Raw genomic sequence first — 19,154 nt, 5'->3', positions numbered from 1 at the left:
AGTCTGTGGTCATCATGACTGGCTAAGGTGAATTATGACTTTCTTGGGGCTAGAGTTGGGCCCAGGTTCTTGAGCACAAGTTCTATGCTTCTCGGCAAATTTAATGAAAAGACTGGGGAAAATCACTACTGAGTATGCAAATAAAAGGACCTGTTAAATACAAGTACTTCTGTGATGTTCCCTACACTGAGTCCACTGGTTTGGCAGATACTGAAGGCTTCTTCTCTCTTATATTGCAATTTCCTTCTCTATCTTCCAAACATTAGAGTGTAACATGTTCACTTCCTTATGCTGTAAATGATCACAGGACTCATATCTGACAATAGGGAAAAGGTCAATAATTAGTGAAAGGCATTCTAGGCCAAAAAAAAAAAAAAAAAAGCATGAATGAGAAAAGTGGTATATAGAGAACAGAGATGTGGTAGTGAAGTCTAATCAGCGATGAATAGTGTTTATAGAGCAATAAAGAGGGAAACTTGGACACCTGGGCGAGAGCCAGTAAGATAGAAACCTCAGATTACATTCATCTTAGAAGTGTTTTGAACAGAAAACTAACCAGACATCTTCCCCAAAATTGCATTTTGGAAGCTACTCATTTTGGATTCAACAAGATAGAATAATGGGTCAAGCTTTGAAAATATAAGCACATTTCAAAGCATACCATGAAAACAAACCAGCTCAAAGAAAATAAATAAGCTGACAGACTGGATAGCTAATAAATCAATTAAGAATTGTTTTCTACTTCCTATAATTCTTATACAATAACTCTAATAATTGCAAGTTTTTTGTTTACAAATTTATTTTTCTGATCACTTGGAAGCAATCCAAGGCTCATAAGGATTCTCAGTGATGCCTTCAGAGACTCATCCTGTGCTTATTCTTGTTTTGCCATCCCTAGCCATGGTTTTTTATCATATGTTTGTAAGCTGTTCCACCTCCAGCCACATGAATGTATCCAAGCAGATTTAAGAAACAAGGGCAAAAGATAAAGGACAAAGAACAAAAGCTTGTGTTAGCAAATTTGGCTTTTTATCAGAACGGCAAGTCCTTCTCAGACACTTGTTTGTAGATGCGATGTTCAGAAGATTGGAAGCGATTGACCAAAGACTCCTGGAATTAATAAGCAACTGGAGCAGGGTTGAAGGATTCAGGGTTAATATACACATGTCAATTGCTTTCTGAAAAAGAAAAATGACTAGTGTGGAGAAATTTGAATATTTTGTGTACTACTGGTGGAAATGTAAAATAGTATAATTGCTATGGAAAACAGGCATGGTGGTTCCTCAAAAAATTAAAAATATAATTATACATATCTCAGCAATTACACTTCTGGACATATAATAAAAGAACTAAAAGTAGGGACTCAAATTTCTACTTGTACACCATGTTCATAGCAGGATTATTCTCAGTACTCCAAAGGTGAAAGCAACCTAAGTGTCCACCAGCAAATGAAAGGATAAACAAAATGTGGTATATATACACAGTGGAGTATTATTTGGTCTTAAAAGGGAAGGAAATTCTGACACATGCCACAACATACATGAACTCTGAAGACATTATGCTAAGTGAAATAAGACAATCTGCTAAGTGTTCTTTTGTGACTACAAATAACAAATACTGTATGATTGAAGTTACAAGACATATATAGGGTAGTAAAATTCAAAGACAAAAAAAAGAATGGTGGTTGTCAGGGGCTGGGGCAAGGGTAAATGGGGAGTTGTTTCATTGGTACAGGGTTTCAGTTTAGGGAAATAAAAAAAGCTCTGGGGATGAATAGTGTTAATGTTTGCAGTAGCCATGCTGCAGTACAATGTGTGAACTTACTGAATGTAATTGAGGTATACACTTAAAAATGGTTAAAATGGCATATGTTGTGTGTATTTTAGTACAAAAATTAATTAAAAGTCACTTCTCTTTTTATAGACCAGCAATGAAGACATGGAATTTGAAATCACAAAACAAACAAAAATACCATTTCCTTTAGCATCCCCCAAAATGATATTCTTAAGTAGAAATCTAACAAAATATGTGCCAAATATAAACAAAACTCCAAGGAAATATACCAAAGCTGAACTAAGTAAGTGAAAAGATATTCCATGTTCATGAATAGGAGCACTCAATACTGTTAAGAAGTCAGTTCTTCCCAACCTAATCTGTAGATGATTTGATGTAATTTTAATAAAAATCCCAGCAATTTATTTTGTGAATATTGACAAATTGATACTAAAATTTATACAGAAAGACTCAGAGTAGCCAACATAATATTGAAGAATAACGAAAGTTAGAGAATTGATACTACCTGACTTGAAGACTTACAATAAAGCTACAATAATCCAGAATGCTAAAGAAAGATAAACAGATAAATGCAACATAATGGAGAATCCAGAAACAGATCTACATAAAAATAGTGAGCTGTTCTTTTATGAAGGAGTAAAAGCAATGCAGTGGAGCAAAGGTAGTCTTTTCAGTGAACTGTACTGAAACTACAGGATATCCACATAGCAAAAAAAAAAAAAAAAAAAAAAAAATGAATCTTGACACAGACCTTACACCCATAACAAAATTTAATTCAAAACAGATAACAGACATAAATGTACAACCTAAAACTATTAAGCACTGAATGATAACATAGGAAAAAATCAAGATGACATAGGGTATGACAATAGCTTTTTAGATACAACTCAAAATTATAATCTATTAACATAATTAATAAACTGTACTTCCTCAAAATTTAAAGCTCTGCTTGATGAAACACAGTGTTAAGAGAATGAAAAGATAAGCCACAGATGGGGAGAATGTATTTCTAAAGATGCATCTGATAAAAGCTTGATATAAAAATATGCAAGAGTTTTAGAACTCAACAATAAGAAAAGAGACAACCCAGTTAAAAATGGGCCAAAGACTTTAAGAGATGCTTCATCAAAGAAACCATGCAAATGGTAAATAACCACGTGAAAAAGGCTCCAGATCATATGTCATCAGAAAAATATGAATTGAAACAGCAATAAGATGCCACTACACATCTCTTTGAGTAGTTAAAATTCAGGATGCTGACAACAAAGCCAGACACTAATGAAGATGTGAATCTATAGGAGCTCTAATTCATTGTTTTAGGAATGCAAAATGATGCAACCACTTTTGAAGACAGTTTGGCAGTTCGTTAAAAAACTAAATGTAGTCTTAGCATACTCTTACCATCCAGCAATCATACTCGGTAATATTTACCCAAAGGAGTTGAGAACTTGACAGAAAGTGCAAGTGTTAGTTACTTAGCTGTGCCGTCTTTGTGACCCCATGGCACAGTCCGCCAGGCTCCTCTGACCATGGGATTCTCCAGGCAAGAATACTGGAGTGGATTGCCATTCCATATTCCAGGGGATCTTCCTGACCCTGGGTCTCCCGCATTGCAGGCAGATTCTTTACAGTCTGAACCACCAGGGAAGCCACTTGCAAACTTTTGTTCACACAAAAACCTGTATACATATTTGTTGTTGTTCAGTTGCTAAATTGTGTCCAACTCTTTGCGACCCCATGAACTGCAGCATGCCAGGCTCCTCTGTTCTCCACTGTTTCCCAGAGTATGCTCAAATTCATGTCCACTGAGTTGATGATTCTGTTAATCTTTTCACCCTCTACTCCCGTCTCCATTTTCCTTCAATCTTTCTTGGCATCAGGGTCTTTTCCAATGAGTCAGCACTTTGCATCACGTGGCCAAAGTATTGGAGCTTTAGCATCAACATCAATACTTCCAATAAATATTCAGGATTGATTTCCGTTAGGTTTGATTGGTTTGATCTCCTTCCTGTCCAAGGGACTCTCAAGAGTCTTTTCCAGCATCAAAATTCAAAAGTATCAATTCTTCAGTGCTCACCCTTCTTTATAGTCCAACTCTCACATCCATAGCTTTGACTATATGGACTTTTGTCAGCAAAGCTGGCAAAGATGTCTCTGCTTTTTAATACCCTGTCTAGTTTTTTCATAGCTTTCTTTCCAGTGAGCAAGGGTCTTTTGCTTTCATGACCCTAGTCACTGTCCAGAGTCATTTTGGAGCCCAAGAAAAGAAAAACTGTCACTGCTTCCACTTTTCCCCCCTTCTATTTGCCATGAAGTGATGGGACGAGATGACATGATCTTACTTTTTTAATGTTGAATTTCAAGTCAGATTTTTCACTCTTTTCTTCCACTCTCATCAAGAAGCCCTTTAGTTCTTCTTCTCTTTTTGCCATTAGAGTGGTATCATCTGCATATCCGAGGTTGTTGGTATTTCTCCCAGCAACTTGATTCCAGCTTGTGATTCATCCAGCGTGGCATTTCACATGATGTACTCTACATATAGGTTAATAAGCAGGATGACAATATACAGCCTTGCTGTATTCCTTTCCCAATTTTGAAACAGTCCATTGTTCCAAGTCTGGTTCTAATTGTTGCTTCTTGACCTGCATATAGGTTTCTCAGAGACGGTTAAGTTGGTCTGATATTCCCATTTCTTTAAGAATTTTCCAGTTTGTTGTGATCCACACAGTGGATCTAGCTCTAGCATAGTAAGTAAAGCAGAAGTAGATGTTTTGGAACTCCCTTGCTTTCTCCATGATCCAATGAATGCTGACAATTTGATCCTAAGCCTTTTCTAAACCCAGAGTGTACATCTGGAAGTTCTTGGTTCTTGTACTGTTGAAGTCTAGCTTGATGGATTTTGAGCATGACCTTGCTACTATGTGAAATGAGCACAGTTATACAGTAGTTGGAACATTCTTGGGTATTGCCTTTCTTTGGGATACATGTTTAAGGGGCTTTATTCATTCTTGCCAAGATCTGGAAGCATCATTGTCCTTTAGAAGATGAATGGTTGAACTATAATACATTCAGACAATGGGGTATTATTAATGCAAAAAAGAATTGAGTTGTTAAGCCATAAAAAGACAAGGATAAGTCTTAAAAGCATATTACCATGTGAAAAAAGCAAATCTGAAAAGGCTACACACTGACTCCAATTCTATGAATTTCTGGGAAAGGGAAAACTATGGAGACAGTGAAAAGATTAGTGGTTGCCAAAGGTTAGAGGGGAAGAGAGATGAATAGGCAAAACACAGAGGATTTTGCAAAACTTTTTGTATGATACTATACTGATGGAAACATCATTTTATGTTTATACAAACCCACAGAATATACAACACCAAGAGTGAAGCCCAATATAAACTATGAATTCTGGGCAATAATAATGTTTCAAGATAGGTTTGTCGAATAATTACAAGAAATTACACTGGTGGAGGATGTTGGTAATGGAGGCCACTGTGTGTGGATGGGGGAGGGAATATACAGGAAATATCTGCACCTTCTTCTCAGTTTTGCTGGGTAGACTTTCAAACATACTTGGGGCACTAGTTTCTGGGTTTATTTCCTGTTTGTTTTTTAAAGTTTTTTGTTTGTTTAAAGTTGTTGTTGTTCAGTCAAGTTTCCCTGTCCTTCACTATCTCCCAGGTTTGCTCAAACTCATGTCCATTGAGCCAGTGATGCCATCCAACCAACTCATCCTCTGTCATCCCTTCTCCTCCTGCTTTCAATCTTTCCCAGTATCAGAGTCTTTTCCAGAGAGTCATCTCTTGGCATCATGTGGCCAAAGCATTGGAGCTTCATCATCAGTCCTTCCAATGAGTATTCAGGATTGATTTTCCTTAGGATTGACTGGTTTGATCTTTCTGTCTAAAGGACTCTCAAGACTTTTTTACAGCACCACAATTCTTCATTGCTCAGCCTTCTTTATGGCTGAGCCTTCTTTAAAGTTGAGGTGGATACAAAACAGAAAAAAAAGCAGTGACTTGATTGCTAGTCATTAAGTTAATAAGAAACATTGCTCTTTGTCACAGAAAGTTAGAATTCATAAGAAAAAAGCAGAAAAGGAAAAAAATACCTTAACAGAAAAAATTTAATGTACAGAATCTTAAAAATTAACTGTAATATATTTTATTCACTTAAAGATGATCAGATATGCATTTTGTGGAGGAGGAAAGTAATAGGCAGTAACTTTTATCACTCTAGTTAGCACTGAATTAGACTAAAGAGCTGGGTGAAGCTCTGGGGTCCAGTCTTATGTTGTCAGGTATCCTGACCTTATTTGTAGGCATCAGGGAGCCCTGATCTATATCTAATCACCTTGGTTATCTGAAGAAATATATCTTAGTTCCCCCCAGGTTAATCTAGATCCTAGAATATTTTCTCACCTTTGTGAACAACTAACAATTGGAAATCATAGAAACAAGATGCCAATTGATTTTGTTATCCTGGAAACTTTCAGACGAACTCTGATTATATCTGAAGTGTTGGACAAACCCATAGGTCACACTAAAGGATTTAATGATTTGTTCCCTTTAAAATTAAAGTGGCTATTTTTGGTTTTTTTTCCCCATGCTTTTCTAATTTTTCCTTTTTTCTTGCCTCCTTCCTTCCTTCTTCCTTTCCTTTTAGTTAAAATGAACAATATTAACACTTAAGCATCACTGGAATCATATCATATTAAAGATTCTAAGGCAATGTTTTAACATTATTAATAAAAATTTCTATTCCAACTGTCTTTGTCTTAATAAGGCCTCTCTAAAAGTCTAGGCTATATATTTAGCATTGCTCTGATGAAAACCATTATTTTGATCAAGGACAATTAACAGTATGTTCATATCGAACTTATGGTTCATACAAATGAACCATATAAATACCTCCAGTATTTATAAACATAAATAGTGATACATGATGATTATAGAAAATACAGAGATAAAATTTCCTTAATTCCAAGAGACTTTTACTATTTACACTGTTGTTTAGTCAGTAAGTCATGTCTGACTCTGTTGCAACCCCGTGGACTGTAGCCCACCAGGCTACATGGGATTTTCTAGGCAAGATTACTGGAGTAGGTTGCCACTTCCTTCTTCCTGACGAAGGAATCAAACACAGGTCCCTTGCATTTCAGGCAGATTCTTTACTGCTTAGTCACCAGGAAAGCCCTTAACTATTTATACCTCGATATATTTTTCCATCTATCTCTGCCTCTAGCAATAGTTGAGATAATGATGAATTAATTGTATTCTGTCTTTTAACTTGATAAAATATGAGCACTTTTCTGTCTTTAATATTTTTGTAGACTTCAAAATTACAGAATTTTTGGTACTTTTTCAATTCGAATATGGGCTATTTCACTTATATAGTTCCCTCTTATTAATCCTTAAAATTGATCTCTCTGATTTAATATTACAAATAATATGTCATAATTTTCATTAATTTTTTATTAAATTTCAATATTTCTTTTAGTATATATTCTTAAAAAATATTTGTTAGAAATATAAACAATTAAATGTCTTTTGATATAATTTGTTGAATTTTTCCAGGCATGTTTGATACCAGATTACAAAACTCCCTGTAACATCTAAGAATGTGTCTCAATGTCTCCTCTAGCATTATTAGAAGTGTCTTTTATGAACACACACATCATGGGCTTTCATTATCAGAAGGTATCCAGTCTCTCTATCAAATTTTGAACATATCTCATGTAAAAAAATGGGACCCAGTATTCTTTTTAAGATTATTTTTATTGTATCCTAGCAATTTAAAATGTGTACCTTATGAAATTGAAAGTTATCATAGTAATGAAGTGACAGTTAATAGAAATAGAAATTTCTCTGCTTGGCAATTTGCCTGCATGAAAGGAAAATCAAAATGATGTCAGTATTGCTATGAGGCTCCCTAAAGTCAAGCCAGGAAGCCAAGAAGGAAGTGTGACTTATGTGTCTCAGCCTAGATGGAGCCTGACCACATAGTGTCCTAAAGAAGACATACAGAAGATATGCCAGAAATTGTGTACTTGAGATTGTTAACCTAAAATAGCTCATGACAGCCTATATGTGCATTTGGACCCCTCCCCTAACACAGCTTGTGACTCCTTAAGTGCAAACACTTCTTGGCTCCCTTCAGAGTCAACCATAGTTCTCACTGGGCAACTCTTTACAACCTTCTGTGTGTGTGTGTGAGAGTGTGCTTAAATCTGTATAAGCCCCTGGCTACTCCTGCCTCCTGAGAAGTCTGTATTCAGGTCAGGAAGCAACAGTTAGAATTGGACGTGGAACAACAGACTGGTTCCAAATAGGAAAAGGAGTCTGTCAAGGCTGTATACTGTCACCCTACTTATTTAATTTATATGCAGAGTACCTCCTGAGAAATGCTGGGCTGGAGGAAGCACAGGCTGGAATCAAGTTTGCTAAGAGAAATATCAACAACCTCAAATATGCAGACAATACCACCCTTATAGCAGAAAATGAAGAACTAAAGAGTCTCTTGATGAAAGTGAAAGAGAAGAGTGAAAAAGTTGGCTTAAAACTCAACATTCAAAAACCTAGGATGGTGGTATCCAGTCCCATCACCTCATGGCAAATAGATGGGGAAACAATGGAAACAGTGACAGACTTTATTTTTTTGGGCTCCAAAATCACTGGAGATGGTGACTGAAGCCATGAAATTGAAAGACACTTGCTTCTTGAGAAAAGCTATGACCAAACTAGACAGCATATTAAAAAGCAGAGACAATACTTTGCTTGGCAAAGGTCCATCTAGTCAAAGCTATGGCTTTTCCAGTAGTCATGTATGGATGTCATAGTTGAACTACAAAGAAAACTAAGTGCCAAAGAATTGATGCTTTTGAACTGTGATGTTGGAGAAGACTCTTGAGAGTCCCTTGGACTGCAAGGAGGTCAAACCAGTCAATCCTAACTATCAGTCCTGGGTGTTCATTGGAAGGACTGATGCTGAGGTTGAACCTCCAATACTTTGGCCACCTGATGTGAAGAAATGACTCAGGAAAAGACCTTGATGCTAGGAGAGATTGAAGGCAGGAGGAGAAGGCGACAGCAGAGGATGAGATGGTTGGATGGCATCACCGACCTGATGGACATGAGTTTGAGCAGGCTCCGGGAATCGGTGATGGATAGGGAAGACTGGCGTGCTGCAGTCCATGAGGTCACAAAACTTGGACACGACTGAGCTACTGAACTAAACTGAACTCCCTTTCTTCCATGGAACACTCAGTTTTGCCAGAATCTGTGTCTCTGTGTCTTCCGAATTGTAATTCTTAAGATTCCAAAGAAAATTTTTTTGTTTTTCCCTTTTTTGTTTTGGTTTTCATTTCATCCGCCTAACTCTTATTAGAGAACAGTTTACTAAATTATTTTCATTTCTAAACTACATCAGAAAGTTAGACTGCTGAGGAAATAGCCTAACCAAACTCTGCCCTCCTTTACAAAAGATGGTACTCGGATGAATTTTAATTATCCATATTATAGCTTGATACATACCAATTAAGCACTATAATACAGGTTTTGTCAGGCTTCTTCAATGAACTTCAGCATCAAGTGGAAGCAATGGTGCAAAGGTTAACTAGAAATAAATTGATATGCTGGGGAAATTTCTTGCAAGTTGAGGGACTGCCATCTCGGTAGACTGTGCTAATAATAAACCTTTGCTTTCTGATGGCCCTGAGCTGCTCTTCAAAGTCCCAAGGTGCTCACCTTCCCCTCTGACTCTCCTAGGAAAGCAGACAGATCTGAAGTGGGCTGTTGACCAAAGATCAAAACAGACTCAGCAGTGTAACTGTTTCCTGTCTGTGACACTGATTTGTCCTAAGGACATCTTCTCCCACGGCATTTGAAAAATCAAAAGAAAAGAACATCTTTCCCATTGTCAATGAAAACTAAAACAGTAAATGTTCCTAATGACTATGGGATTTGGGGTCCTTTAGCATATCTCATAGACTGCTATTCTATTCATTGAAATGTCTGAATTTGGTGGTTACCACAATTAAATTTCAGGTTAGGCATGCTAAGTTGCTGCAGTTCTGTCCAACTCTTTGCGACCCTATGGACTGTAGCCTGCCAGACTTCTGTGTCCTTGGGATTCACCAGGCAAGAATACTGGAGTGAATTGCTGTGCTCTCCTCCAGGAGATCTTCCCAACCCAGGGATCTAACCCAGATCTCCTGCATTGCAGGCAAATTCTTCTGTCTGAGCCACCAGGGGAGCAGGTTACTTTGATTTGAAGTCCCAGTTATCTCTGTGCTAGCTCACACCCACCCATCCCTTCCCTCAGGATATTTCTTTTCTCTTCAGATCTATATGAGTGTCTGTTGTCTTGTAGTTTTCTGACCTTCAATCTGGTTGTTTGCTCCATTCAAATTGTGAGGTGCCTGGGGGAAAAGATTTGATATGATCTCTCTTGAATCCTATAAAGAGAACAACACAGGGAAGTTTCTTCCTTGGTGCTTCCTCTTCTCATTATTTGCTCAACATAGAAAGAATATTGGAGTCATTCTTTTTCTCCCCTTTCTCACAAGCTCACCTAATCTCTCATTTTTGTTATTTTTCTCCTCTCTGTTAAGGATGTTTGTGTTGGCTTCTTCCTTTAACAATAAAAAGCTACAACCACCCCACCCCCTACCTCCCATAGATTCAGTATGTGCCCTCTGCATGGTACCATTCAAGTGCAGTTTAAATTTAAACTGGCTGTTGCTTATTTTATGTCTTGTATTTATTACCGGTGATGTAATATCCTTAGTCCTCCATCCTATGGTAAGTTGAGACAATAATTCCAGTGCTGTATTCTTTTATTTTACTTTTTTAGGTTATATTTATGTTTCTCTGAGTGTCTCTAAGATTTTTCTCTCTCTTCTGAGGAGTAATACAAACCTGATCATCTTTCTTGAAAAGGCCTGAAAGTGCAATCTTCATTGCCGCATGGGAAGTTGTACTGAATTATCCTTTAGAAAGAATCCTAAATGTCTGTGGTGTGTGTGTGTTAGTCATTCAGTCATGTCTGATTCTCTGCGACCCCACGGGGGTAGCCCACCAGACTTCTCTGTTCATGGAATTCTCCAGGCAAGAATACTGAAGTGGATTACCATACACTTCTCCAAAGGAACTTCTCAACCCAAGGATCGAACCCTGGTCTCCTGCATCACAAGCAGACTGTACCATTTGAGCTACAAGGAAGTCCTGGTCCAGTGATTAAAAATCTGCTTGCCAGTGCAGGGGACATGGGTTTGGTCCAGGAAGATTCCTCATACTGCAAGGATACTTCCTGTCCCTAGGTCAGGAAAATCCCCTGGAGAAGGGAATGGCAACCCACTTGAGTATTCCTGCCTGGAGAATTCCATGGACAGAGGAGCCTGGCAGACTATAGTCCATGGGGTCACAAAGAGTGGGACATGACTCAGTGACTCACTTTCTCTGCAACTAGAGAAAACCTGTGTCCAGTAAAGAATACCAGCACAGCCAAAAATAGATAAATAAATAAAAGAATATGTAGTTAAAAAAAAAAGAGAGAGAGAAAATCCTTTAAACTTTCCCTGATCACCTTCCCTTGACTCCAGTTTCACTTAAGGAAAACTCTAATGGTTTGTGTGTGTGTGTGTGTGTGTGTGTGTGTGTGTGTGAGACTAATTTAGAGAGACTAATTTAGTGGTGATGAATTCAAGTTTTTGCTTGTCTGGGGAGCTCAATCTCTTCTGTTACTGAACTGAGGTCTGGCTCTTCACTGCTAGGAAATCAATACCCAAGAAGCAGTTCTTACTAGAAAGGAAAATTGCTTGTAATCAGAATGCTGGCAATCTGGTGAGAGGTGGATTCAGTGCCCATTAGAATCCTTTCCCAAGATTCTGCTTGGTCATGAAAGTTTTTAAAGGAAAAAAGGAGGTAATCTTAATTAAACATTGATAGAGGGGGTCACTTGGCAGACTTGTCAACTTCTTGTGACTGTCCTCTGGATGTTATCTTGTTCACACAGTTTGTATGTGAGATTAATGAAGGGGAAGCTAGGGAAGAGATCTGATTATTTGTTCATTACTTATTCTTCATTTCTACGTATTTGATCTATGGAAAGAGCCAACAGTTTACATGAGGTATCATGTGATCAAAAGATTTGAAAGGCGTGCTTGGGTTAGAGATGAGCAGAGAGTGGGGATGCCTTGTTTATGGTTATTACATGTAGCTTTCCTAAGTTGATAAGAAAACGGGGTTTCCTGTTGAGGACAAGGCTTCCTGCAAGGAGCTACTTACACTTCTTCAACTTGGAATAACAAAATTGCTGTGTAGAGTACCCTTGGTTGTAAGTTGCTTCCTTCAGCACTTTAAATAAATCATCTACTCTTTACTGTCCTGCAAAGTTTCTGCTGAAAAAAATCAGCTGATGATTTGGTTTTATGAGGGTACCCTTGAATGTGACTCTTTGCTTTTCTCTTACCACCTAAAGAATTCTATCTTTGTTTTTAATTTGTGCCATTTTAATTGTGATATGTCTTGCTGTGAGCTTGTTTGGTGTTCATTTTGTTGAGACACTCTTAAATCCTTGGACCTGAATATCTGTTTCCTTCCCAGGTTAGGGAAATTTGTAGCCATAATTTCATCAAATAAGTTTTCTGTCCTTTTTCCTTCTCTTCTCCTTCTGGGACCCCTGTAATGTGAATGTTAGAAAGTTTGACATTGTCTTAGAGGTCCCTTAAACTCAGCTCACTTAGTTTTTTTTTCCTGTTCTGTTTGGGTGATTTTCATCTTCTGGTTGCTTATGCATTTTTCTGTCACCTAATCTGTTGTTAATTCCATCTAGTGTATCTTTTATTTCAGTTATTGTATACTTCAACTCTGATTACCTATATTTTCCTAGTTCTCTTTTTTTTGAAGTACTCACTGTTTCTCTATTTTTTTTTCTCAGTTCAGGGCTTGTTCTTATTACTATTGCTTTGAACATTTTATCAGGTAAATTATTTATCTCCTTTTCATTAAGGATTTTTTTTCCTGGGGTTTTAACATGTTCTTTCATTGGAAACAGTCTTTTGTTTTCTCTTTTTGTTTGACTTTCTCTGTCTCTGTGAAACTAGGTGAAACGGTGACCTATCCAGGTCCTGAAGTCATGTCCTTATATGAGAAGGGCCCTTTGTGGTCTGTGTACCCAGCGTCTTGTTGGCAGAGCTGGATCTGAAAGGAGCACAAACCATGTCTTCCTCCAGGGTGAGAGGGCAGCCCATGACTTGATGGGAGGTGGGGCTGGAGCCTGATTGACTGGAGCCAGAGCCCGGTGTGAGCCAGGCATCTCCTGGGCTCAGGGGCAGTCACCACCCTATGGCGGATGGGTATGACTGAGACCTGAGGACTTGGGCCTGCACTTCTGACCTGGCTCCACTTTCCCTGGGGAGTTGCTGCTTTTGCAGGGAGCAGAGTCAAAGGAGGGGTTGAAACCTCCTTGGTTCTGGTGGGTGTGATTGGGTAGTCCTGGCAGGCCAGTCACAGCAAACAGCAGCTTTCAATCTGCTGTCTCTGCTCTGTGACTGAGAGCAATCAAGCCTGTTTATGCATTGTTTCAAGAGTAGAGTCTCAGGGACTTCCTACCCTCTGGTGAGCCCCACTGGTCTTAAAAGCAATGAAGGGAATTCTCCTTTCTGGTTCCAGACCCAAGGTTTAGGGAGCCTAATCTGGGGCTCAAAGGATCCTGGAGCTTGTGATATCCCCTTCTTCTTCTGGGTCACCTGTTAGGAGTATGAGTCCCAACAAGATTGTCCCTTTTCCCCTCATGTAAGACTTTGTTCAGTTCTTTCCTTACAGTCTTGATGATGAGTCATTCTGCTAGTCTTCAGACTATTCCACAAGAGTTGCTCTGTATGTGATCACAGTCTTGATGTGTCTGTGGCAGGGTGAGCTCAGGGTCTTTCTACTCTGTCATCTTGATTCCACCCTCCTAGATTTCTTAATTTATGGCACTCAAATTGGTCTTCATGATGGTTTTCTTTAATGATAATGTAAGTTTATGGTTTGAGAAGGAAATGGCAACCCTGGAAAATCACTTCAGTTGTGTCTGACTCTGTGCGACCCCATAGATGGCAGCCCACCAGGCTCCCTCGTCCCTGGGATTCTTCAGGCAAGAACACTGGAGTGGGTTGCCATTTCCTTCTCCAATACATGAAAGTGAGAAGTGAAAGTGAAGTCTCTCAGTTGTGTCTGACTCTTTGTGACTCCATGGACTGCACCCTACCAGGCTCCTCTGTCCATCGGATTTTCCAGGCAAGAGTACTGGAGTGGGTTGCCATTGCCTTCTCCCTTAATTAGCTAGTATGTACATAAATAATAAGCAGAAAACATGAGCCTTAGAGGTATTCTATTTAAGAATATTTGTGAGTTACAGGGAGTGTACTTGGAATGGCAAATCCTCTCAGTAACTAATCTTATATTCTCTGATTCCAAGAGAATAATTTGCTGTCTGGTCACTTTTGTAGCTGCTCAGATGTAGTGATTTGGAGGGAAAAATGGCTTAACATTACTCAATCATGACATCGTAGTAAGATAAAGGTACAATGTTAATGTTAACTTTTTTAGGTGAGGTCACCTCGGCACACCCTTTTATATTATAGATGAAGCAGAGTTAGGGAGGGAAAATGACTTGCTCAAAGTCACACAACCAGTCGTGGAATTAAAACCAAGAATTTCCAAGGCTTTTTGACTTTGAGATTGAAGAAGAGGTAAAAACAAAGATAAGCTTAGTTTGAGATGCCTGGATTTACAGATCCTACATTGGAATACTTTGTTAATTGTGTCTGAATTTCAAGGAAATGGCTAATTCAAATGATACAGATCTCAGAGCTATTAGAATATAAATGAGTGTGAAGAATATCTCTTCAAAAGAACACTTAGTTATCTTAAATTTCACTTAAAGGAGGAAATTCACACCAGTGTGAGTCGTACCTTGGCTCTCAACATAATATTATCTTGTTCAAAATTCTATTCACCCAGCTTCTGCTCTGTTATTATAGCAGGATACACCCCACAAAGCAGCTTGCAAGAGTCATCTGTCCGTTTATCCAATAGTGTTTATTGCCAGACTGTATTTTAGGTGTTATAAATAATATGGTAAACAAAGTATATAAGTTCCTGCTTTCAGGTAGCTAATGGAGAGGATAAAAAAATCCCCAAATAGGCAAATAAATTGACCAAGAAAATCCATACAGTGGTAACGCTTCTAAAAGAAATAAAAGGGGGTGAAATAATAAAGACTGGTGTTTACACCAGGTAGTCAGTGAAGGACTTACTTAAAGGTAACATTGGAGCTGAAACCTGAATGACCTTTTGGGCAAAAAGCATCCCAAACACGGAAATGACCCCAACCCCAATCCTCCCCAGTGTGGAGGAGCCCAGTGAACAGGGAGAGGATGGCATGAGACAGAAGCTCATCATGAGAGGGACAGACAGGGAAGCTGATCCCAACGGGCCCCTCATGAGGGCTCCCATGGTAACAGACTTGAATTTTAGTTCAAGTGCAAACAAAAACCATGAGGGAGCTTAAAGCAAGAGAGTGACTCAATCTGATTTATGTTTCAAAAAGATGACTTTGGTTTCTAAGTTGAAAACAAACTTAGAGGCAGGAGTGGAAGTATTAAGATCAATTAGGAGCTAGAGCAGTTGGTCCCCAGGGTAGATGGTGATGCCTGGGGTACACTTGTCACAGCAGAGATGCAGAGGAAGATATGGAATTTGTAGAGTATGTTTTGGCAGAAGAATTGATTCAATTTCGTGTATGGGGGTGATGGAGAGTAAGGAGAGATGAATGGGGTAGATTGAGGATTACATCTCGGTTTGGGCTTTAGAGTGGTTTTTGGGTAGTGGTGCCATTTATGAAGATGAAAAAGCCTGGGACGAAGTCAAGAGATCTTTATGGTCACATCAAGTTTGAGATATGTCTTAGGCAGTTAGAATAGGAAAAAGAAGTCCAAGATGGTTGTTAGAGAAAGGGATAACTAGAAGAACCACACAGAAGGAAAACAAAAGAAAAAGCCCAGGAAAGAGAAAACCACAGACTGAACTGAGAACTTGCAGCAGGAAAAGACGCCCTGGCACACCCCTTCCCCTGATTGGCCTTGAGCATATGTTTACATTTCCTTCCCTGATTGGTCTCAGGTACAAGCCCTATTTTGCGTGGGGCAGAACAAATTGGGTTTTGGGGACCACTTAGGGAAGGGAACAAAGAACAATAAAAGGGAAACCAGGATCAGTTGAGATCATTCGTATGGGATTTGGTCCACTCCCACATCTCAAGAGTGTACTGTTTGCTGCTTGCTTAGTAAATCCTGTCTGCTTGAGTTATCCTAGTCTGTCATTTCAATTCTTTGATGAGATGAGATAAAAATTGAGAGGGAAAAACCAAGCCGACATATCTATTATGCATCAACATAGAAATGTCAAGTAGGAAATGATGAGTGTATGAGCCTGGAGATGTGTGGAAAGACCGCAGCAGAGATATAAGAAGTCACGTGGCTGGATGAGTTATCCTAGTGAGATAAAGTAGATGCAGGGGTGAGAGAGCTTAGGACCAAGCCAGGAGGAAGAGTGAGAGCTTGCCAACATTTCGAGGTTGAAAATGGAAACAGAAAAGGAAACTAATAAGATACAGGCCAGAGAAAACAAATTATTAATGGGGAACCACAAAAACAGAACTTCTGATATTTTCCTTTAAGTGGTCCTCACTCTATATATATATATATATATATATATATATATATATATATATATATATTTGGGTTTGGCTTCTGGCATTTTGATACTTGGTAAATAGCATTTTTAATTTAAGCAGTAAATACTTTTAATCTATTATGGGGTGAATTGTGTATCCCCAAAATTTGCATATTGAGGTTCTAGCTTCTGGTACCTCAGAATGTGATTGTTTTGGGAGATAGGGTTTTTATAGAGGTACTAATAATCTTTGGTTAATAATCCTTGGTGGTTCAGACTGTAAAGAATCTACCTGCAATGCAGGAGACCTGAGTTCAAATCCTTGGATCAGGAAGATCCCTTGGAGAAGGGATTGGCTACCCACTCCAAAACTCTTGCCTGGAGAATTCCATGGGCAGAGGAGGCCGGTGGGTTACAGTCCATGGGGTTGTCAAGAGTTGGACACAACTGAGGGTCTAACACTTTCAACACTTTCAGGTTACAATTAAATCATTAGGGAGGGCTCTAATTTGGTATAATTGATGTCCATGCTGGAAAAAGAGATAAAGACATGGACATGTGTTTACAGAAAGAAAAGACCACGTGAGGACACAGTGAAGAGGTGGCCATCTGAAAACTACAGAGTGAGGACTCCGAAGAAATCCACTCCGCTGACACCACCATCTTGAAATTCTAGCTTCTACAACTTTGAGAAAAGAAGCTTCTGTTGTTAAAGTGATTCCGTTTGTGATATTTTGTTTTGTAAGCCTTAGCAAATACATATCCCTTGCCTTTATTTTTCTGTGGCACCTGAAGTTGCCAATTGCCCACTGAAAGATTTGTAACATTTTGTTAGTTCAAGTGTAAATTTAACTAGAGTAAAACAGTCCCCCAATAATAGACATGTTAGAAGTTTACTTTTGTTCCACTTAGGAGGTTGGCTATCAGTTCAGAGCTGGTGTTAGGGACCCAAGTTCTTTCTAATAAGACCTCTTCCATCCTCGAGGTTTTTCCTCCATTCTCATGATCTCAAATAGTTCACCTCGGTGTCTACATTTCAAGAGGAATATTGGGCACCACCTGTCCTTGAGGAAGAGACCTCCAAATGACTTGCCTTTGTACACAGCAGTCAGGACTTAGTCACACAGCCATGCCTGCCTTTAAGGGAAGCTAGGAAGTGATGCTAAATGATACCTGCCTTTAAGGAAAGCTAGGAAGTGATGCTAAATGAAAACTGGAGATTCTACTATTAGAGAGAAGAGGAATTTTTTTTTTCAATAATAGCTTTATACAATAAAGGGTGAAGTTAGTCACTTTGATTTTATCTTATCACAATATTATGTCTAAATTTTATAAAACTAAAGCAAGTTTGTTTTCTAAGTATTTGTCCTCTACTATAGATAAGAGAACCACATCCTATTGTTATCCTTTTCTATCTACCCAGTCATGACATACTAGAGAGTAAAGTGAAGCTTTGTCCCTATTTCATGATTTTCTCACTTATAAAATTAGATTTGATCAGATTATCTTTAAGATTCCTGTTGATAAAATTTCTATAAATCTATGCTATGAAACACACATAACCTACATATAAGCAGTTGAGAAATGTATGTCAATGCATTTTTCCTGTTTCAATATTATGGTGAATTACTTGTTTTCAAATATTTAGTCATGGAGTTCTCAAACAACTCCTTTTAAAAATTAAAAAAAAAAAAAAAAATTCCAGAAGAATTCAAAATATTGCAACTTTTCTAGTCTGTACCTACTAACCACAAGGGGGCAGTAGTAGAGAAATTTCCCCGTAATTTTCTCAGGCTCAAAAAAACCAAAAACCCAAGCCCAACAGCAAAAAAAACCCCATCACAGTGTTTAGAGAAATGTCACCAAGTATGTAATATTTTTTCTCCCTTCAGTTTCACATGTATTCTCTCATACTGATAGCACAAGGGGGACAACATGCTATGTTTGTCAGTATCAAAAGAGAAAAAAAAATGGTAATTTTTCATGTATGCAAAAGTTAAATTTCTCAATACCACAAATATATACAAAATATATAAGCATATGTTCATGCAGTCATTGAAGATCTACACTCAAAAATTCAAACTCCCCATACTTCCCATGTTTATGTTTGATCAGCAGTAGTTTAACAGCTTAGGGCTCCTCTGCTGTTTCCAAATAGAGTAATTTTATAACCAGCAATACATTCAGTTACTACTTAAACTGTATCAAAAGGGTGATTTTCATAGTATAGACATAATATTTACTACTGAGTGTAATGTGTATTTCATAGTATAAAATAGAAAAATATTTACCCTTTCAAAGTATGCTGCGCTATGCTTAATTGCTCAGTTGCTCTTCGCCTTCCCCAAAGAGATCAGTATCCATTTGTCCAATTGACTGTGCATTCAGAAGGGAAATCATCAGGCTTTCCAGGAATTGCTGGACACTGGTTCTGAACAGACCTTAATTCTTTGTCAAGCAAATTGTCATTGTGGTCCATGAATCAGAGCAAAGCTTCTGGATGTTGGCTGATCAGTGAGGTTTTGGCTTGGGTCCATTTTACTGTGTACCTGTTAGGTCCTTAGACTAACCTTGTGCTTATTCTCTCAATCTGGAATTCATAATTGGAATAGATATTCTGTCAGATGTCTGAGTCTT

This window comes from Odocoileus virginianus, chromosome 19, assembly GCF_023699985.2.
Source record: "Odocoileus virginianus isolate 20LAN1187 ecotype Illinois chromosome 19, Ovbor_1.2, whole genome shotgun sequence".
NCBI classification, from domain to species: Eukaryota; Metazoa; Chordata; class Mammalia; order Artiodactyla; family Cervidae; genus Odocoileus; species Odocoileus virginianus.
This window is presented reverse-complemented; position numbering follows the sequence as displayed.